Source organism: Sminthopsis crassicaudata, chromosome 2 (assembly GCF_048593235.1).
Source record: "Sminthopsis crassicaudata isolate SCR6 chromosome 2, ASM4859323v1, whole genome shotgun sequence".
NCBI classification, from domain to species: domain Eukaryota; kingdom Metazoa; phylum Chordata; class Mammalia; order Dasyuromorphia; family Dasyuridae; genus Sminthopsis; species Sminthopsis crassicaudata.
Genome location: NC_133618.1, coordinates 229,459,231 through 229,482,502, shown reverse-complemented (window position 1 = coordinate 229,482,502; position 23,272 = coordinate 229,459,231). Strand labels below are relative to the sequence as shown.

The following is a 23,272-nucleotide window of genomic DNA, read 5'->3' as shown; positions in this document are numbered from 1 at the left end:
ACCCTAAGGACCATGGGATTTTTCCAGCTGAAACCTCCCATATATTGACTCCCCCATTAGAATGTGTTCTTCTTGAGAGCAGGCACTGTCATAATCTTCAGTTTATATTCCCCAACTCTTAGCACTGTTCTGCACATAGTAAGCACTTAATGGATGCTTTATTCACTCATTCATTCATTTTTGGCTCCCTCCTTGGAGGTGCTCTCTGGGGAAATGCTGATCATCTGTCTCAAGAGATCAAGACCAGGAGGTGTTCACTGGAGAAAGGCTACAGTGCCTTTCCTCTGCCAAGCGATACCAGTACTTTGCATCCTGAGGTTGAGGTTTGCCAGAGAAAAACCTGACCTTCAATAAGCGTTTCTGGCTAACTCTGCAAACAACTATTGCTCCAAGTATACATCAGTCCCCAGAATTTTTAACCTAGGAAGTTGAAGATGTGAGATCTTCCTCATCCATGATCAATTGGGATGTCCCTATGTCCCTAAAAAAGGCTCCTAGCCTGTGATCCTATGAATTCTGGCTTGAGGACAGCCCTATTAGGCATTAGGGGATCTGGCAGAGTTTCTCCAAATTCCTGGGACGTCTGAAGTGAGAAGAGAAAGGCTTATTCTTGGAAAGATCCTTACCAGAGCCAAGGTTGATTGGTTCCGTTTCATTATGACAACTCTTCTCTCATGAGGAGGTCAATGGTTTGGGGGATCTGTTGGCTGAGCCTCCCTAGGACCCTTAGGTCTTGCTTCTGTTTATGCCTGAAGTTTGGCCATCCCTAATGGAGAAGAACGAGCCCATTTCTACATGCTACCTGCCAAAAGGTAAAGGGCAGCAAATGGCCAAGAGCTTCTGGCCACTGGAAGTAAGGAAGGTCACAAGCTGTGAGGAGGCAGGGGGTGTGGCAAGAAGAAGGAGGCAGGCACGCTGTCCTGAGGCCAGGGCAACTAGAGCCAAAGCTCTGGGATTAGTGCCCTCTGCCTGCACACACTGATTTGAGTTTGGCTTGGAGCTGCTGAAAAAGTCTGCAGAGGACGGAGGGGAGCCAGGAGCCAGCTTTTCCCATTTGGGACCTCCATTTACACAGGAAAATGAGAAAACCCACATCCACAGAATGCTCCACAGAAGAGTGGGACAGGATTGGTATACAATGATGGATGAAACAAATCAGGACTTTAGAGCCTGGCAAGATAGAGGTTAAGGGGTGAGGTATTTTTTCATCAGATCCAAGTGTAACAAATCTACAGGGAATTCTTGAAAATCAAGAGAAATAAGGTCTTTGACCAAGAGGACTCATTATTTGTACCATTTCCTAAATTTTACTGAATGGAGCATGGCAGAAGTGGAAAGACAAGGGAAGGCTTATCTGGACAAAATCATTCATTGATGCTGTCTTTGAAATAATTAAATACCAGTAATCTGTGTGATTAACTATTTGGGGAATTGCTTTAATAAACTTCAGTGAGTCTGCCTGCCTCATTTCTCCCCACTCCAATCTATCCTCCATTCAGTCACCAAGGTGATTTTCCTATAGTGTAGGATTGACCATGTCACCTCCCTTTTCAATAAATTATAATGGCTTCTTATGGCTCTGTTGTTTGTTGTTGTGTCATTTTAGTTGTGTCCTACTCATCATGTTGGCAAAGACACTAGAGTCACTGTCTTTTTCTTCTCCAGCTCATTTTACAGATGAGGAAACTGAGGCAAACGAGGTAAAAATGACTTCCCCAGAGTCGCACAGGTAGTAACTAAGTGTCCAAAGCTGGATTTGACTCCAGGCCTGCCACTCTATCCACTGCACCACCTCGCTACTCTCTTATGATTCCAGGATCAAATATAAAGTCTATTTGGCTCTTAAAGCCCTTCATAAGTTGGCCTTCCCCTATTTTCTATTCTTCTCACATCTTAGTCCCCAACATATAGTTTCTAATCGAGTAACAATAGCCTCTATATCAGTCCAATAAGACACTCCATCTTTCTGCTCTGGGCATTCTCTCTGGCAGTTCCCACACCAGGAAAGCTCCCCTCCTTATTTTTGCTTTCTGGCTCCCCTGCCTTCCATTAATCCCATTTAAAATCCCACCTTCTACAGGAATCCTTTTCCAACACCTCTTCTTTCTAGTGCCTTCCCTATGTTATTTCCTATCTATCCTGCCTATACCTTGTTCATATGTATTTGTTTGCTTGTTATCTCTCCCATTACACAGTGAGCTCCTTGAGGGGGAGGGCAGCTTTTAATTATTCTTTGTATCCTCACTACTTAGCAACCAGTTTCTTTAAACTGTAGTTCTTGATCCCATATGGAGTCTCGTAACTGAATGTGGGGGCCATGAAATTACAACTTATTGTCAGTATTTGTTTGGATTGTATATCCATTTTATAGGTTTATATACTTGGGGTCAAGTAAAAATTTCTCAGGCAAAAAGGGCTCAAGAATGGAAAAAGTTTAATAACCTCTGGCTCAGCATAGTGCCTGGCACATAGTAGGCACTTAATAAATTTTATTGACTGACTGTGGTATATTTATGTAATGGAAAACTATTATGAGAACCATGAGGAATAAAAGGAATTAGGGAATTACACGTGAATAGAAAAAAATAAAATGAAACATTAATTCAACTTTAGTATAGTTAAAGATGAGACTAGAAGGAAGGACAGAAAAGACATTGTGAGAAGTGACCTGGACTGGTGGTCAGAGTACTGGATAGCATCAAAAAGTTCTGGGTATAAATACTACCTCTAACATTTACTAAATGTATGACCTTGGAAAAGTCCTTTTATCTTTCCATATTTCAGTTACTTCTTCTTTGGGAAAATGCTTGTATTTTCATCTCAGGAGATTATTGAGAGGCTCAAATAAGATAATGCTTGTAAAGTACTTTTCAAACTTTAACTTAGCATGTTTTATTAATGGCAATTATCATTATTTGGCTAAAGGTTATATTACATGTTGGCATGTCAGTCAATCAATGAATAAACATATATTAATCACCTACTATATACCAGTACAGATATAAAGAAAGGCAGAAGGGAGTCCCTGCCCTCCAGTTGTTTATAATCCATCGAAGAAGACAATAAGCAGACCATAGTTGCTATGAACAAGCAGATAGAACAAATAGAAGGTCATTAACAAAGGGGAGACACTAGAATTAAGTAGGATTGGGAAAAGCTCCCTAGAAAAGTTAGGATTTTGTTTGGGCCTTGAAGAAAACTGGGGGAACCAGGGAGCAGAGATGAAAAGGAAGAACATTTTCAGCATGGGGAACATCCAGGGAAGAGTCTCAGATCTAACAGAAAGAAGGTCTTGTTCATGAAACAGCAAGGAGGCCAATATCACTGGGCTTAAGAATACATGGTGGGGCAACAGCTGAATGTCTGTGTGTGTGTGTGTGTGTGTGTGTGTGTGTGTGTGTGTGTGTGTTTACACACATAAATAAATAGTTGTTTCCAAAATCCTAATTTTAAACAGGTGAGACATATAGTGGGCTTATTTAGAGAAACTAGAATATTTTGGATGGAAATTTCTTTTTTTTTTTTTCAGTTCCTAGCACATAACAGATACTTAAAATCTTTCTTGACTTAAATTGAAGCATTAGATAGAGAATGACAATTTATATGGTCTTAAAGTATGGCATAGTGGATGGGGAGCCAGTCTGGTTCAAGTCCTGCTTCTGAGGCTGTATAGAAACTGCAGATCTGATGTTCTACCCACTGTGATACCTACCAGATTACTTCTAATAATTGTTAGCAACTGTTAAGTCTTTTAGACTCCAGTTGCAGAGTAAGCATCCATCTACATCAATAAAGAACATATCCTCACTCTGGAATTCCCTACTTTAATGAAATCATAGGTTCAGTCTGTTTTTTAACATGTGCTCAAGGATTCCCAAAATCCCCATGTTCAGGGGGATCAGGGACTTACTGGAAGCAGAAAAGATGTTCATGTTGTTTTGTTCCTTTTCCCCACCATTTAGCAGCACATGCTTTTTAAATGGATGATTTTGTGATGGACTAGGAAAGCCTCCCATTATACTCCATTAATGCTTGTGAAAATTCAGAGAAGAAACTCCCCAAGCACAGCAGTTTGCAACCTCATCTAGAGAATCCTGAGACAGAAAGGCTGAATGCTGAGGACAATGATAAAACCATTACTCTTCATAATGAAGCATTTTTGTCTCAGGATTGACAGGAATTCTTCCTTCCACTGGCACCTTTCCTGAATAAGCACCTAAGAAGCTGGGGACAAGAATAATATCCATCACATAAATCACACTTTTGAATTATTTCATTTGTAAAAGACTCCATTTACTTCTACTAAACATTAATTGCCACATTGCTTTTTGATGATCTCAATTCAATACATCATACTCCAATATGTCAAGAATCTATCATTTTGAGAGGATGCAAGTAATTTCTTAGGTTACATCTTAGAGATGAGCCTGAAGCTCAGAAAAATTAAAGGATTTATCCATGCTCATCCAGCTAGTAAATATTAGAAGACTCAAATTTAGATATTTTCAACTTCAAATCCAGCATTATATCCATTTCATTTTTTAATATAATTTAATATCTATCTATCTACATCAGAGGCAGAATTCCAATACAGATCATTAGAGAAACTCCAGCAACCTTTCCACTATACCTTAACATCTCCCAGAAAGAGATAATCTCCAAATTCCCCCAGGACCTATTTTCTGGGTCTCATATTCAGGAATGTCTTTTAAAAGTCTAACCTAAATCCCTTTTGCTGCTACTACAACTCATTTCCTCATATTCTGACCTTGTAAAAACCAGAAAACAGCTTTCCTTAACACAGTTCTACTTCTTAATTAACTGAAGACATAGATATCTTGGATCTTAAAATGGAAGTTCTAGAAGGAACCAGTCAATCAGAGGAAGAAGGTGCTTTCAATATGTAAAGTCTAAGATAAAGCGAGAGAGATGACTCCTTCAGATCAAGAGACCAGTTTGCCCTTTGGCTGTTTGTCAAAGGAAAGTTTAATGTGTTTTGATTTATACACTGCTAACATTTATCAGTAATTTAGTTTATTCACTTAGTTATCTATCTTGAAGCAAAGTGGTAGCAGTTAAAGTTTTTACTGGGCATAGCTTCTCTAATTTTTTAATGTCTTTCAGTGAGATATGGTGCCTGTAGATAGGTTGTACAGACCATTGGTGGGTATGGATCTTAAAGGAATTTGGGGGTCACACTTCAGGCTTCTTTTTTCCAGCACAGAATCCCCCAATTCCCTCAGCCTTTTCCATGAATGACTGCCAGAAGTTCCCTGGCATAGAGGTGTAAGTATATGCCAAGTGTTATTATTATTAGCAGAAACCCCCTCAATGTGGGGGAGGTCATAGACTTATCCTTACCACTAGCCTTGACCAGTCACTGGCACACAGAGGATGGTTATATCAGAGTTCAAAGGGTGCTCCATCAACTCTGTTAGGTTGATAACCCAACCTAAGGTGATAGTCTTTTCCTCAGCTCTCAGAAAGTTCAGGTCTCTGGGCTCCCCTTTCCAACTGTTCATTGTTGAACAGAAAAGCAGAAAGATCTGAAACTGAATCCCATTTTAGACATTTTTTAGCTGTGTAACCTTGGACGAGTCACTTGACCCATCTCATTTTCACTTTCCTTATCTGGAAAATGGGAATAATAAAACCTCAAGTTGGTTTTCAAGTGAGACAGAAAAATAAACATTAAAATACTATATATTCATAGAGGAGAGGAGAGGATTTGTATATATATATATATACATATATATATATATATATTCACCTATTATTGTTGTTGCTGTTATTATTACAATCCAGTTCGGGGAGGGAGAAGAAAGGAGATTATGGCTGTAAAGAAATGCCTTCTGGGAATCTAGGAAAACTTTTCAAGGCTATACCACAAAGGCACTTTCCCAGAAGATTTTTTTCTTTGCTCAATATCTTTTTTTTCATCTCTATCTTTTGCAACTCTTTGCAAGGGGTCATATATCAGCAAGTCCTTCTTCTCTTAATTCAACCTTAATGAGGTTAGGATTAAAGAGCTTATTTTATTATTATTATATTAATAAATGTCAATATGATATTAATTACTTTAATTGCTTAGCTGTTTAAATTTTTGCAACTCTTCTGAGGCTCATAATAACCTTGTAAAGTTAAGGGCATCTCCGGTAATTAGTCTTCCCATTTTATACATAAAATTAAGTTTCAATGAGATGAAATGATTTGCCCAAGATCACAAACTGAACTCTGTCAAAGGCAGTATTCCGTCCTTAAGAGAGAATATATAAGTGGAAACACAATTGTATGCTTTTGTAGTTTTACTGTTTTGTTGATTCATTCTTTTATTTATTGCTTCCATTTAGCATATTCCTTCCTTTAAATCTTTGGTTAAGTTTCTTAGATCCTTTCAGTGCCTTTCTGTGTAATCTTGGGAAAATCAGTTAACCTTTCCTTAGAGCAGGATCCTGTCTACCAATCAACTACTATGATTCATGTGTAGAATGGGTTACCATCTATGACAGATGGATTTGAAGAGTGCCAAGAATCTTAACATTTCATTCAATGTGTTTTCCTTTTATACTTTGCTGCTAGTAGAATTTCATTCCTTTAACTTTATCAATTCTTTCCCATAATAATTCAAATGTCCCAAATGGAGAGCAATACATTAAACCCACATAAATCATTTATTTTTTAGTATAAATGTCAGTTCTTCAGCAATGGTTAGTTGAGACCAGGTGTAATATGAAGGAAAGCAAAAAGCAGAGGATGGCATTGAGTGGTTGAAATAGGCTGCACCATAAGGGTGGTAAAGGGGGAGGTAAGAGGATGCAGAAGATAGACCTACCTATTATAATTTTCTTGAGAGTAGGCTCTAAGATCATTTTTCTTACTTGCTAAAAGCATGTTCCAGAGCAACTTCTTGTAATCTCTGAAAATATGGACTCCCAAGGCTTAGGAAGTGAAAAAAGAGAATATGCTTTTATGTAGTACCTACTATATGTCAAGCATTGTGCTAAGCACTTTGCAAATATTGTCTCATTTGATCCTCACAATAGCACTGAGAGATAGGTGCTTCTATGATCCCTATTTTACAGTTGAGGAAATTGAGGCAATCAGGATTTAATAAACTTGCCCAGGATCACACAGCTAGGTTCTGAGGTTGAATTTGAAATAAGGTCTTCCCTATTTCAAGTCCCATCACTCTATTCATTGAGTCACCTAGAAGAATCTCAAAAGACTGAAATATAAAGAAATTGGTTTATGTGACCTTTAGATCTCTTGCGGCTTTCAGTGAGTTTATGTCTCTGTTTTCTGATGGTGTTTGACTTCAGGATACCCAGTTTTCAGATTTGGAAATGGGATAGAACTGGACTGGTGATTTCATCAGAGCAGAGAACTCCCCATGAGGAATTTCCTCTTCCAAAGTGGATCAGCAAGGTCTTTGTAGCTTAATCTGGGTTCTGGAGTGTCCTTCTTTGTGTTGAGGTTGAGTCCTGCCTAATCTTCGGGATTTTAGATGAGGAAACCAAGATTAAATGACTTGTCCTGAGTTATATAGCTAAGTGTCTAAAGTCAACTTTGAACTCAAGAAGATGATTCTTCTGACTTCAGGTCCAGCACTTTGATCACGATGGCACTATAGCTGCTCTGATGACTTTCCTGGGATCATCCAATCTCTATGTGTCATAGTTAAACCCCTGAAGCTGCCTCATCCATTATACTGTGTGCCTTTTCAAAACTTACACCTTAATAATAACTGGCATTAATATGTCAGGTTAAGATTTCCAAAGCTCCTTAAATTCATTTCTCTCCAATCTTTACTTCTGATCCTCCTGGAATTTCCCCACAATGCCCCTTTTGGTATTTTCATCTCTCTATTCCAGTCCTCTCAGCCCCCTCCCCACCATTTCTTTTTTTTTTTTTTTTTTTTTTAATTTTTTATTTTATTTTATAATTATAACATTTTTTGACAGTACATATGCATGGGTAATTTTTTACAACATTATCCCTTGCACTTACTTCTATTCAGATTTTTTCCCTTCCTCCCCCAACCCCCTCCCCCTGATGGCAAGCAGTCTTATATATGTTAAATATATTACAGTATAATTTAGATACAATATATGTGTGTAGAACCGAATTTTTTGTTGCACAGGAAGAATTGGATTCAGAAGGTAAAAATAACAGTTTACATTCATTTCCCAGTCCTTTTCTGGATGTAGCTGGTTCTGTCCATCATTAATCAATTGGAATTGGATTAGCTCTTCTCTATGTTGTAGAAATCCACTTCCATCAGCATACATCCTCGTACAGTATCATTGTTGAAGTGTATAATGATCTTCTGGTTCTGCTCGTTTCACTCAGCATCAGTTGATGTAAGTCTCTCCAAGCCTCTCTGTATTTCTCCTGTTGGTCATTTCTTATAGAACAGTAATATTCCATAACATTCATATACCATAGTTTATCCAACCATTCTCCAATTGATGGACATCCATTCATCTTCCAGCTTCTAGCCACTATGAAAAGGGCTGCCACAAACATTTTGGCACATACAGGACCCTTTCCCTTCTCTAGTAGTTCCTTGGGGTATAAGCCCAGTAGTAGTATGGCTGGGTCAAAGGGTATGCACATTTTGATAACTTTTTGGGCATAATTCCAGATTGCTCTCCAGAATGGTTGGATTCTTTCACAACTCCACCAACAATGCATCAGTGTCCCAGTTTTCCCACAGCCCCTCCAACATTCATCGTTATTTGTTCCTGTCATTTTAGCCAATCTGACAGGTGTGTAATGATACCTCAGAGTTGTCTTAATTTGCATTTCTCTGATCAATAGTGATTTGGAACACTCTTTCATATGAGTGGAAATAGTTTTAATTTCATCATCTGAAAATTGTCTGTTCATATCCTTTGACCATTTATCAATTGGAGAATGGCTTGATTTCTTATAAATTAAAGTCAATTCTCTGTATATTTTGGAGATGAGGCCTTTATCAGAACCTTTAACTGTAAAAATTTTTTCCCAATTTGTTACTTCCCTTCTAATCTTGTTTGCATTAGTTTTGTTTGTGCAGAAACTTTTTAATTTGGTGTAATCAAAATGTTCTATTTTGTGATCAATAATGGTCTCTAGTTCTCCCTTGGACACAAACTCCTTCCTCCTCCACAAGTCTGAGAGGTAAACCATCCCATGTTCCTCCAATTTATTTATGATTTCGTTCTTTATGCCTAAATCTTGGACCCATTTTGATCTAATCTTAGTATGTGGTGTTAAATGTGGGTCCATGCCTAGTTTCTGCCATACTAATTTCCAGTTTTCCCAGCAGTTTTTGTTAAATAATGAATTCTTATCCCAAAATTTGGGATCTTTGGGTTTGTCAAAGATTAGATTGCTATTTTTATTCACTATCTTGTCCTGTGAACCTAACCTATGCCACTGATCAACTAGTCTATTTCTTAGCCAATACCAAATGGTTTTGGTGACTGTTGCTTTATAATATAGCTTTAAATCAGGTACACTTAGACCACCTTCCTCTGACTTTTTTTTCATTAGTTCCCTTGCAATTCTCGACCTTTTATTCTTCCATATGAATTTTGTTGTTATTTTTTCTAGGTCATTAAAATAGTTTCTTGGGAGTCTGATTGGTATAGCACTAAATAGATAGATTAGTTTGGGGAGTATTGTCATCTTTATTATATTCGCTCGGCCTATCCAAGAACATTGAATGTCTTTCCAATTATTTAAATCTGACTTTATTTTTGTGGCAAGTGTTTTGTAATTTTGCTCATATAATTCCTGACTCTCCTTTGGTAGATATATTCCCAAATATTTGATACTATCGACTGTTATTTTGAATGGAATTTCTCTTTGTATCTCTTGCTGTTGGATTGTGTTGGTAATGTATAAAAATCCTGAGGATTTATGTGGATTTATTTTGTATCCTGCGACTTTGCTAAAATTCTGAATTATTTCTAATAGCTTTTTAGCAGAGTCTTTGGGGTTCTCTAAGTATACCATCATGTCATCTGCGAAAAGTGACAATTTGATTTCTTCATTTCCTACTCTAATTCCTTGGATCTCTTTCTCGGCTCTTATTGCCAAGGCTAGAGTTTCTAGTACTATATTGAATAGTAATGGTGATAGTGGGCAACCTTGTTTCACTCCTGATCTTACAGGGAAAGGTTCTAGTTTATCACCATTACATATGATGTTTACTGAAGGTTTTAAATATATGCTCCTTATTATTTTAAGGAATAGTCCATTTATTCCTATACTCTCAAGCGTTTTTAGTAGGAATGGATGTTGGATTTTATCAAATGCCTTTTCTGCATCTATTGAGATGATCATATGGTTTTTATTAATTTGATTATTAATATGGTCAATTATACTAATAGTTTTCCTAATATTAAACCATCCCTGCATTCCTGGTATAAATCCCACTTGGTCATAGTGTATTATCCTGGGGATGATTTTCTGAAGTCTATTTGCTAATATCTTATTTAAGATTTTAGCATCAATATTCATTAAGGAAATTGGTCTATAGTTTTCTTTCTCAGTTTTTGATCTACCTGGTTTAGGTATCAGTACCATGTCTGTGTCATAGAAGGAATTTGGTAGGACTCCTTCAATCCCTATTTTTTCAAATAGTTTACATAGCATTGGAGTTAGTTGTTCTTTAAATGTTTGGTAGAATTCACCTGTAAATCCATCTGGTCCTGGGGACTTTTTCTTAGGAAGTTGGTTAATAGCTTGGTCTATTTCTTTTTCTGAGATGGGACTATTTAAACTACTTACTTCTTCCTCTGTTAATCTGGGCAAGCTATATTTTTGAAGGTATTCTTCCATTTCATTTAAGTTATCGAATTTATCGGCATAAAGTTGAGCAAAGTAGCTCCTAACTATTGTTCTAATTTCCTCTTCATTAGTGGTGAGTTCACCCTTTTCATTTTCAAGACTATCAATTTGCTTTTTCTCTTTCCTTTTTTTAATCAGGTTTACTAAGGGTTTGTCTATTTTGTTGGTTTTTTCATAAAACCAACTCTTAGTTTTATTAATTAATTCAATAGTTTTTTTACTTTCAATTTTATTAATCTCACCTTTTATTTTTTGAATTTCAAGTTTTGTGTTTGTCTGGGGGTTTTTAATTTGTTCCTTTTCTAGCAATTTTAGTTGTAAACCCAATTCGTTGACCCTCTCTTTCTCTATTTTATGCAGGTAGGCCTGTAGAGATATAAAACTTCCCCTAATTACTGCTTTGGCTGTATCCCACACATTTTGGTATGATGTCTCATTATTGTCATTTTCTTGGGTGAAGTTATTAATTATGTCTATGATTTGCTGTTTTACCCAATCATTCTTTAGTATAAGATTATTTAGTTTCCAATTATTTTTTGGTCTATTTTCCCCTGGCTTTTTATTAAATGTTATTTTGATTGCATTATGGTCTGAAAAGGATGCATTTACTATTTCTGCCTTACTGCATTTGATTTTGAGGTTTTTATGCCCTAGTATATGATCAATTTTTGTATAGGTTCCATGAACTGCTGAGAAGAAAGTATATTCCTTTCTGTCTCCATTTAGCTTTCGCCAAAGATCTATCATATCAAACTTTTCTAGTATTCTATTTACCTCTTTGACTTCTTTCTTATTTATTTTGTGGTTTGATTTATCTAATTCTGAGAGTGCAAGGTTGAGATCTCCCGCTATTATAGTTTTGCTATCTATTTCCTCTTGCAGCTCTCTTAATTTCTCTTTTAAGAATTTAGATGCTGCACCACTTGGTGCATACATGTTTAATATTGATACTGCTTCACTATTGATGCTTCCCTTTAGCAGGATATAATGCCCTTCCTTATCTCTTTTAATTAGATCAATTTTTGTTTTTGCTTGATCTGAGATGAGGATGGCTACTCCTGCTTTTTTGGTTTTGCCTGAAGCATAATAGATTCTGCTCCACCCTTTTACTTTTAGTTTGAATGTCTCATCCTGTTTCAGGTGTGTTTCCTGTAAACAACATATAGTAGGATTCTGACTTTTAATCCAGTCTGCTAACTGCTTCCTCTTTATGAGGCAGTTTGCCCCATTCACATTTATGGTTAGAAGGACTAATTCTATATTGCTTGCCATCCTATTAACCCCTGCTTATGCTTTTCCCCTTTCCTTCCCTTTTACCCTCCTATCCAGTGTTAAACTGGTGAACACCACTTGCTTTTCACAGCCCTCCCTTTTTAGGATCCCTCCCCCACCTTAAAGATCCTCCCCTTATTTTACCCCTTTTCCTCGAAATTACTGTATTCCCTTCCCCTTAGCTTACTCCTTCCCTTTCACTTTTCAATGAAGTGGAAGAAGTTTCACCATAAATCGAATATGTCTATTGATACACGCTATGTTCATCTCCCTCCTTTCTTTCTCTCAGATATAATAGGTTACCTTTGCCTCTTCATGAGATGTAGTACCACCACTTTGTACTTTTTTATGATATAATCTCCTTTCCACCTCTATTTTCTAAGACAAATTGTACATATGTTCTTTATATATTTTTTTGACAGAAGTATAGTTCTCAAGGTTTCTTTTTACCTTTTTTAGAAGTCTCTTGAGTTCTGTATTTGAAGATCAAACCTCTTATGTAGGTCTGGTTTTTTCATCAAAAATAGATGGAATTCATTTATTTCGTTAAATGTCCATCTTCTTCCCTGGAAAACGATGCTCATTCTTGCTGGGTAAGTTATTCTTGGCTGCATACCAAGTTCCTTAGCCTTTCGGAATATCATGTTCCAGGCCCTGCGTTCTTTTAATGTGGACGCTGCTAGATCCTGTGTTATCCTTATTGTGGATCCTCCATATCTGAATTGTTTTTTTCTAGCAGCTTCCAATATCTTTTCCTTTGTCTGATGGTTCTTGAACTTGGCCACTATATTTCTTGGCGTTTTGATTTTAGGGTCCCTTTCAGTAGGTGATCGATGAATTTTCTCAATGTCTATTTTACCCTCTGTTTCCAAAACGTCTGGGCAGTTCTCTTTGATAATTTCCTCGAAAATGGTGTCCAAGCTCTTTTTTTCCTCCCATTTTTCAGGGAGTCCGATTATTCTCAAATTGTCTCTCCTGGATCTGTTTTCCAGGTCTGTTGTCTTTCTGGTAAGGTACTTGACAGTCTTTTCAATTGTCTCATTTCTCTGGTTTTGCTTGACTCCCTCTTGGTTTCTCCTTGAGTCATTCATTTCTACTTGTTCCAGTCTAATTTTCAATGATGTATTTTCTTCACTCACTTTTTTTATATCTCTTTGTAATTGTCCAATTGAGTTTTTATCTTCTATGGAATTTTTTTCCATTTTATCCATTTTATTTTTTAGAGAGCTGATTTCTTTTTCCAGCTCACTAATCCTGTTTTCCTTGGAGTTGTTTACCTTTTCCAGCTCACTAATCTTGTTTCTCAATGATTTGATTTCTTTATCCATTCTGTCTTTGAATGCATGGGATGACTTCTCCAGGCTCTCTTGCCAAGCTTCCCTTTCCTTTTCCCATTTCTCTTCCAGCTCTCTTGTGAGAGCCTTTTTTATTTCCTCTATGAGGTTCTTTTGTATTGAGGAGCAGCTTATATCCCTCCCAGGGGATACATCTGGGGACATTCTGTTCCTAGTCTCCTCAGCATTTGAAGTCTGCTCCCTCTCCACACAAAAGCTGTCAATGGTTAGAGCCCTTTTGAATTTTTTATTCATTTTGTCAGAATCAAAGAAAACAAACTGACAAGAGAAGCAATTGGTCTGTTTTGCGGGGGATAGGGCTGGATGTTATTAATGGGCTTCCTCTACAGACTGGGGATAGGGCAGCAGAGAGCCACTAACAGAACAGCAATGACTGTACTGAGTCTGCGCTCTGAGGCTCCGAGAACGCACCGAGTCAGTCCAGGTGGGGGTTGGGGGTGGCCGGGCTCTGAGAGACGCTGGCTTTCTGGGGTTTTAATCTTCACCTCCGGTGTTTACACCCTCTCTGCTGCTCCTGGCTTGCTGCCAAGACGGAGCATCCACACTGGGGCAAAAGCCCTTTCGCAGAAACTGCAGAGATCACACCCCTCCCCCTCCGGTCTGAGCTGTGTGAGCTGCCTGTCTTGCTCTGGCTGTCTGCCCTCAGTCTGCGCCCAGTCTGATTGACCCTCCCCCGAACAAACACAGACCTTTTCTGGCGACTTTCAAGGATGTCTTCTCTTGGTGATAATTTGTGGATTTTTTTCTGGGTCAAGCATTAAGTCAGAGGCTTGTCATGAAGTAAGTTCTGAGAGAAAGCGAGGAGCTCAAGCAGCTGTCTGCCTCCACGCCGCCATCTTAGCCGGAAGTCTCCATTTCTTTTTTTTTAAGCTTCCTTTTCTGCTGTCTTCCTCCATGCTCCTTGAAGGTAGGAGCTATCTATTTTTCTTTCTGCTCATTTTTTGTATCCTCAACACTTAGCACTCTTCCTGGCACATACTAATTAAGTACTTAAGAGTTGATTTGACCTGATTTAATTTCCTCCCCAATGCAGTGGTGCAGGTCTTATATGTTATTATCCTACTTTTACAGATGAAGAATCTGGGGTTCTGTGATTTGTTTAATCACATCTCCATTAACTATGGGAGGCATATTTTGAAATTGAAGTCTTCCCTGATTCCAAGTCCAGCACTCTAATCACTGTCACACTCTCTTTCATCTTATTCTTGTCACCTTATAAATTTAGTGTGGGAAGGGAGGTCATCCTCCTCTACCTACCCATTTTATAGAAGCAGAAACTAAGAAGTTAAGGGATCTGCCCAAGATCACACAAGTAGGTCCTCTGACTCCACAGTGAGTGCCCTTTCCATAGCATGCTATTCCCTCTTCTTTCAGAAGGAGCATTTATCAAGTGCCTACTGTGTCCTCAGCCCTGCAGAAGATATCAGTTAAGCACAAGACCAGTTCCTGTCCTGGAGAAGTTTACCCTCAAACTGGGAAAATGATTTTCAGGCATGAAATAATGAGGAATTGCATACAGCAGTGCATCACTAAGTGTTCCATATGGGGGAAGTATACAGGGAGGGGAAGTGTGCCAGAAATTCAAAAAAGAGGTGAGCATTGACAAGGAATAGTTAGGGAATTCTCATAGAATTATTTGTAGAAAACACTAGATTTGATCTTGGTCTTAAATAAATGTAGTAAGTTGGTAAGCAAGAAAAAGAAGAGCATTACAGATGGCAGGAGCAAAGATATTTGGTATCCTTTGTCTTTATATACCTTCAGTGTTTCCTTGTTGTTATCAGAAATTATTATATCTGGGGCACATTAAGGGAAATGGATGGTAGCAATGGATAGCCTGAGTATGGTGCAGTTCCTTCAGAAGAAGGGTAACTCGTCCTTCAGAAGGCACAGCCAACAGATGTGCCCTCAGATAAGGATACCCTAAAAACAAGGCCCTGGAGTTAAAAACTTGGGGTAGTTATTTATGCATTGGCATGAAGATAGAAGTAAACCTTAAGAGGAAGCACATCCTTTAGAGAAGAATGACTCTTTAGGTCCTGAAGAAGAAATTTGCCGCATTCCCACCCCTGCGCTGGGTCAAAGCTAGTTATAAGCTCTGTCACTACCTACAGGATAAAGTCCAAACCTTTATCCTGACATTCAAGATTATCAATCAACTGACTGACACAGAGCCGGCAAACTACTAGAGGAACTAACCCACATCAACATTTATACTCCAAGTAAAATCAGAAGACATAAAAAAAGATGCAGCCAAATGGAAGAAAGACATCACAGAAATGATGGAATCAATTTGATCTTACATCTAAGGCAACAAGAAACATAACTTCCTGAGATACTGAGTCAGCTCACCTAGTAGTGCTTACAATAAGCATATGACAAAATGAGTATCATGAAAATGATTGCAGCATAAGCACTAGCATCTACTGCAGAGGGTGAAAAGCAAAGAAAAATCTCTAAAGTGTTTGACTGGATCCTTTAAATCAAGTCAAGATCTATCTTGGTCCTTAATAATTAAATGCAAAGCTATGCTTAAGTAAAGATCACAAAGCAATATGGTGGAAAATAAGACTTTGAATTAAAAACAAGAAGAGACTTTGAAGATATTGCACAATGAAAACAAAAAGAACACTAGAACCACACACAAAAAGAAACTGGCCTTTTAATTTCTAAATAAACCATTATATGTTCAAAAAAAAAAAAAAAAAGATTATCAACCAACCCTTTTAACTACCTCTTCAATGCTCCCCTCCCCCCCAAGACAATCTTTGCCTCCAGACAGGTTGGTTTATTTGCTAATTAATGAAAACAATATTTCTGTCTCTTTGTTCACACAGAACATCCCATCTCATCTGCCTGTCCAAATTCTATCCATCAACTCTTTCCTCCCCCATGAAGCTTTTCTTTAAGTGTTCACAGTGATGCAATGGAAGAAACATTGGGATTTGGAACCAGGATGTCCTGGAGTCAACTCTAACCACCTTGTGAAAGCCACTTGTTAAATGATGAGTGAGAAATCACGTTACATGCTACAATTCAGTATTTGAGTTATTGCTTTGTTGATTGCCTAAATTAGCAAATGTTATAGAAAACATTACCATTTAAATATTATTGTTCCATAGGAAATGAAAAGCAGGCTGATTTCAAAAAGCCTGGAGAGACTTACATGAACTGATACTAAGTGAAGTAGCAGAATCAGGAGAACATTGTATATAGCAGCAACAAGATTATGTGATGATCAACTATGATGGCCTTGGTTCTTCAACAATGAGGAAATTCTAGGCAATTCCAATAGACTTGTGATAGAAAATACCACCACCCACATGATGAGAACGTGGAACTATGAAGACTGAGTGTGGATTGAAACATAACATTTTCTTTTTTCCTTCCTTTTTTCCCTTTTTTATTATTTTCTTTTTTCTGGTTATACATGTACATTAATTTTTAATACACATTTCTTTAAGAATCATGTTGGGAGAGAAAAATTAGAACAAAAGGGAAAAACCACTTAGAGAAAAAAAAACACAGAAGAAAGAAAAAAAAGTGAATATAGCATGTGTTGATTTACATTCAGTCTTCATAGTTGTCTCTCTGGATGCAAATGGCATTTTCTATCCAAAGCCGTGGATCAGTGAATTGCTGAGAAGAACCAAGTCTTTCATAGTTGATCATTACAAAAACTTGCTATTACTATGTACAATATATTCCTGATTCTACTTGTTTTGCTCAGCATCAGTTTATGTAAATCTTTCCAGGCCTTTCTAAAATTAGCTTGTTCATGAAGCATAGTATTTTTACTTTTTGTTGTTTGTTTTTTCTTTCTCATTTTTTTCCTTTTTGGTCTGACTTTTCTTGATGATGATGGAATATGGAAATATGTTTAAAAGAATGGCACATGTTTAACCTACATCAGATTGCTTGCTGTCTTGATGAGGGAGTAAGGGAAAGGGAACAAGAGGGAGAAAAATTTGTACCACAAGATTTTACAAAGATGAATATAGAAAATTATCTTTGCATGTATTTGGAAAATTAAAATACTGCTTTGTTATGGGCTAGAACTCTGTACTTGAAACAAGGATTCTTTCAAGGTGCTGACTCAGTGGAATTGATAATACAATGATTATCTAGTTTAACATGGTGATTAATAGTTCTCTAGTTCAGTATGATTGATTTAATCTAACAACAAATAAGGGTTCCCTAGTGATAAAATGATTGGTTTATACTCAGTATACTATAAATGATCTAATTATAATAGAGCATATAAAATGGGACAAACAGCCAGGGTCAGACTTGGGGAAGACAGAGGACTAGAGACAGGAGCTCAAGATCTAGGAGCCAAGGAGAGAGATTCACTGCATCTCACACCACTGTGGTGGCTGGCCTGTCCTCCTGCTTCCCCCACTGAGACCAAGGCCAGTCTGAAGGGCCTCCAGAAAGCTAGCCAAGTCCCAAGCAAGGAGACAATAAAGAATTTGGACTTTATCCCTTGTATCCCAATTATCTTGTGGTGATTATTCTGCAGAAACAAAAGCTGGTCCAGAGACCTCCAAAAAACCCAACCAGAATATTACACTATTTTTTAAAAAAATTACCATTTGTAATATCGATGCAGATTAAATTTAAAAGTATATCATGTTGGCTAAGATGACAGGAAAAGATAATAAATGTTGGAGGGGATGTGGGAAAATTTGGACAGTAATACATTGTTGGTGGAGTTGTGAACTGATTCAACCATTCTAGAAAGCAATTTAGAACTGGGATCATATCACAAAGAAATCATAAAGAAGCGAAAGGGAACCACATGGGCAAAAATTTTTGTGGCAGCCCTTTTTGTGGTGGCAAGAAACTGAAAACTGAGAGGATGCCCATCAGTTGCAGAATGGCTGAGTAAGTTATAGTATATGAATATTGTGGAATATTATTGTTTTATGAGAAATGAGCAGCAGGATAGTTTCAGAGAGGCCTGGTGAGATTTACATGAACTTATGCCAAGCAAAATGAGCAGAAGCAGGAAATCATTGTACATGGCAACAAGATTATATGATGATCAATTCTGATGGAAGTGGCTCTTTTCAACAATGAGATGATTCAGGTCATTTCCAATCATCTTGTGATGAAAAGAGTCATCTACATCCAAAGAGAAGACTGTGGGAACTGAGTGTGGATCACAAAATAGTATTTTCACTCTTTTTGTTGCTGTCTGCTTGCATTTTGTATCCTTTTTCATTTTTTCCTTTTTGGTCTGCTTTTTCTTGTGCAGCATGACAAATATGGAAATGTGTATAGAAGAACTGCACATATTTAATCTATATTGGATTACTTGTAGTCTAGAGGAGAGAATGGAGCAAAGGGAGGGAGAAGAAAAACATTGGAACTCAATGTTTTGCAAGGGTGAATGTTAAAAATTATTCATGCATATGTTTTGAAAATAAAAAAATTTTTTTAAGTGCATCATGTATAAACCTCACCCCTCCCCCCAAAAAAAACTTATTGTTAAGCATTTGGAATCTAAAGCCTAGGATTCTAATCCTCATTTTGCTATTTACTATTTGTATGACTTTTGGGCAAGTCTCCTCCCCTCTCTGAGACTTACTTTCAGGACCATTTAATCCTGAAATTCAACTCTAAGTCTTAATATTCTTCCTCTAACATTTTGTGTTTTTTTTTTACTTTCATGTGCCTGTCTACGTTTGACTTGCTCAATTGAATTGGAAGCTCTGAGAAGGCAGAGATCTTATCACTTTAGTGCCTATCATAATCCTAAGGGTTTGGTAGTTCATTCATTCATTCAACAAATATTTAGTAAGCTATCTGTGTGCAAAGCCTTATGTCTGACATTGGAAATGGAATAGAACCCAATAGGAAACATTAATCCACAGCTCTGATAATCAGTTTCTCCATATCTACTAGGCAATAAATGGAGAAAACTGCATTCAAGTATGTATGTTTTCCCCATTGTTGCGGAAATATTTCCCCATTATTAAAAAGCTCTTATTGGATCTGACCATCTCTGCAAGCTACTGTCCTGTATGCCTCTTCCCTTTCTTCTGTAAACTCCTTGAGAAAGACATCTATTCTAGGTGCTTCCATTTCTCTCAATTGCTTCTAAACTGTGATAAGATTACTTAATTGCCAACTCTAATGGCCTTTTTTCATTCCTCCTCTTCTTTACCTCTCTGCAGTTTTTGATGCTATTTGTTATTTCCTCTAGGATAGCCTCTCCTCTCTTTTTTTTGTGACATTGCATTCTCTTGGTTCCCCTTCTACCTATCTGAAGTTCTTTCTCAGATTCCTTTGCTCAGTCTTTATCCAGATCATGACTAACTATAGATGTCCCTGAAGGTTCTCTCCTAAGTCCTTTCCCTTTTCTCTCTACACTATTTCTTTCAGTAATCTTGTCAGTATTCATGTATTAAATTTTCATTCCTATATAGATGATTCTCAGATATATTCATCTACTCCTCCCATCTCTCTGACCTCTAATATCAAATCTTCAACTACTTACTGAATATCTCAAACTGAAAGTCCTAAGGACATCTTAAACTCAATTCAAAACTGAACTCATTATTTTTCTCCCCCAAACCCTCTATCTTTGAAATTTTTTATTACTCTTCCTTCAATAATTCCACCCATCTTTATCATCCAGGTTTGAAACTTTTGTGTCATTTTCAGCTTCTCATTCAAACTATTCCATATATCCAATTTATTGTCAAGTCTTGTTATAAGTGGCACAGTAGATAGAATGCTGGACCTGGAGATAAGAAGATCCATCTTCATGAGTTCAAATCAAGCATCAGACACTAGCTGTGTGTTCCTGGACATGTCACTTAACCTTTTTTACCCCAGTTCCATGAGTTCTATGAGAGAAGGAAATGGCAAATCACTCCTGTATCTTTGCCAAGAAAATCCAAATGGGGTCACAAAGAGCTGGACATGACTGAAAATTACAACAAGAATTTGTCATTCAAAATTTCATAACATCTCTCATTTTAATTCTTTTCTAAGGACCATGCCTAGGTGAAGGGGCAGGTCAATTCTCTGAGAGTCTCCACAGCTGTGATTCATAACACTTGAGGGAGTTGCAAAGCAGCCTTTACTTACACAAATGTTCCTTGTGAATTGGGAATGAAATAAATTGGAGGCAGACGGAGGAGGAGAGAGGTCAGACAATGTAACTGCCTCTCAGTCTCCTTGTATCATTATCATCCTCTCACTTGAAGAGATCCATTCTACAGGTCTGAGTTAGACCTCCAGCAGCCACTGGCAGGTGGCTCCCATATCACAACACTGCCTCACTTCACATCTGGATAATTGCAGAAGTCTTCTGTTGACCTCCTTGCTTCTACTCTCTCCACTCAACTGCCAAAGTGATTTTCCTAAAAAGAAAATCTAACAATGTCACCATCCTATTCAATAAACTATTAGCTCCCCATCACTTTCAGTATAAAATATACCCCCCATTTGACTTATAAATTTTTCACAATCTTCCTTCTTCCTACCTTTCCAATCTTACTTCTTTCCATATATCATATCCAGCAAATTATCATTCCTACTATTGCTAATCAATACATTCAATCTCCTGAACCTGAGGCTTTTCATTATCCTGGAATGATCTTACTTCTCATATCCCCTTTCTGGACGTTCAGGTGTTCTTCAAGATCTTGCTCAAATCCTACTTCACTAAGAGACATTTCCCAGTCTTCCTCCATTGTTAATACAGTCCCTCTGAGACTGCCTCCCTTTTACATTGTGTATATCTTTTACATAACTTAGATATTTGCAAATTGCCTCCTCCATTATGATGTAAATTTCTTGAAGGAAGGGACCATGTTTTTGCACACATGCCTGTATGTAATAAGTGTTTAATAAATGCTTGTTAACTGACTTATTGACACTGTCATTTCCTACCTGCTAAAGCTGCTAGGCACCAATCATTCAACAAGCATTTATTAAATGCCTATTTTGTACTAGATACTGAGGATACAAAGGTAAAAATAAAAGCATTCCTACCCTAATTAAGTGGGAAGCACTTATATTCTACTCAATAGATGTTGAGTGAATGAAAAATAAATAAAGGAAAAAAGTGATCTTTTCAGGAAACATTTATGCTACATTGTGCAAATAGGGGATGGGTGCAGTAGAGCACTGATAAGGAGCCTGGGGTACCTCCTGAGGCCTCTGTGATATACTTCTCTCAAACAGCAATCACAATGACTTGAATAATAGTATACCTGGAGTATAGAAAAGATCCAGGTCCTTTCCTTGGGGAAAATAATAGGATGAATGCTTTAGATCAGAGTACTTAGTATTTGGGACAGAAATGGTCTTGCCTTTTAAGAGTTTGTTCTAAACTGGGAAAATGTAGGAGTCATAATTATGGACATTAGACCTAAAAGAGACCTCAGAAATCCAATTTATAGAAAACAGTGGCCCAGAAAATTTATGCTATCTGTCCAAGATTATATAGGCAATAAATGGAGAAAACTGGGACTCAAGCTCACATCTACTCACTTATAAATCCAGCATACTTTCCACTATACTACACTGTACTGCTACTTACTCAAAGGGATTGTTGAGTCTGATGGTAGGTTGTTGCAGAGCAGTTAGAGAAACACCAAGGGTGTTAGGTAGAAGCAATCTCAGTTAAGGCTTGGGACTTAGGGGAAAAGTACCAAGGACAATATGTCCTACTCCACAGTGACTACAGATTTGCCTCCATCGGTTGTAAATTCTGATGGTAGCTGGGTGAGTCTCTGGTCTTCTTCATTTCTAAGCAAATACAAAAGGGGTCACTTATAGAAAACACAGGGTGAAGGGAAATTCAAGATTACCCTGTGAGAAAAAGATACAATTTGACTTCAAAACTTCTGCATGCTTTTTAATCCAATTGTGCTTTTTTCTGTAAATTCTTATATGTGTACTTATTATCTCCCCCACAAGAATATGAGCTCTTTTTGAATAGTGATTGTTATTATATTATTATATATCCATTATATGTATGTACCTGGCACTAGAACCAGACTTGGGACATGATGTATGCTTAATAAATAAATGTTTATTGACTAATTGGAATTCAAGAGAGATTGAAATATAAATATACACATATATAAGTATTAAAAATCTACCTCTCTTGGATTTTCCACACTGAGAATCAACCTTATATGTGCCCTAAATCTTGGGAGGATAGGAGATCCCTTTTAGGCACTCCTTCGTTTAAGAAGATGGACATGAGGTCTCTGCCACCTGGTATAGCAAATTGCAATGTACTAAATTCTAATTGCAAAAAAAAATTAGAGTGAAATTTGGAGTTTTCTATTTTGTGGTAAGTACAAGGGTCCAAAAATATCACAATCTCATTGACAACTTAGAAGTTTGTAAGGAATTCTACAGCATGGAGATTGCCCAGGTGCTACATATTTGATAGTTAATAGGATCATTCCTGATGGGCAGATATGGATGTTCTGTTACTTTTCATCAGTTGCTTTTATAGTGTAAAATCATCTTTGAATTTTGGAATATTAGGCTCACTCCAGAAGTTTTACTTGGCTGCAATCTCAGCATAAAATATCTTCTACCTCTGATGCAACATGGACAAATAGCAGCATTAATGGGCATGATATCAGGATGATGATGCAACTATTTACTAATGGCCCAGAATATTGGAAACCTAGATTTTGACTTGATTTGACTTTGAACTTGTGGAAAATTCAGGGGAAAATTGAAGAGTGAAATCTGCCAGAATTTAACTCAGAGACTGGGCAAGAGACTTTGAGAAATTGAATCAAGTAGGAGAATAGGGAGATGGA

The 23,272-nt window shown here is 37.3% G+C and overlaps 1 protein-coding gene and 1 long non-coding RNA gene across 4 annotated transcripts in view; one reads left to right on the top strand and one right to left on the bottom strand.

Moving 5' to 3' along the window:
• Positions 1 to 16,777, top strand: part of LOC141555518 (uncharacterized) — a 39,887-nt gene extending 23,110 nt beyond the window's left edge. Inside the window, exon 3 of the long non-coding RNA XR_012486218.1 lies at positions 16,304 to 16,777. This is a non-coding gene — a long non-coding RNA (uncharacterized LOC141555518). The remainder of the gene's footprint in view (positions 1 to 16,303) is intronic.
• GCK (glucokinase) overlaps positions 1 to 23,272 on the bottom strand; it is a 76,801-nt gene that overhangs the window by 26,815 nt on the left and 26,714 nt on the right. The window contains exon 1 of one of the 3 annotated variants that reach the window (XM_074288474.1): positions 6,833 to 6,931. The exons of the other annotated variants lie outside the window; for them this stretch is intronic. The gene's annotated coding sequence lies outside the window, so the exon portion shown is untranslated. Of the gene's footprint in view, positions 1 to 6,832; positions 6,932 to 23,272 lie in introns of those variants that run through there. 3 annotated transcript variants of the gene reach the window in all.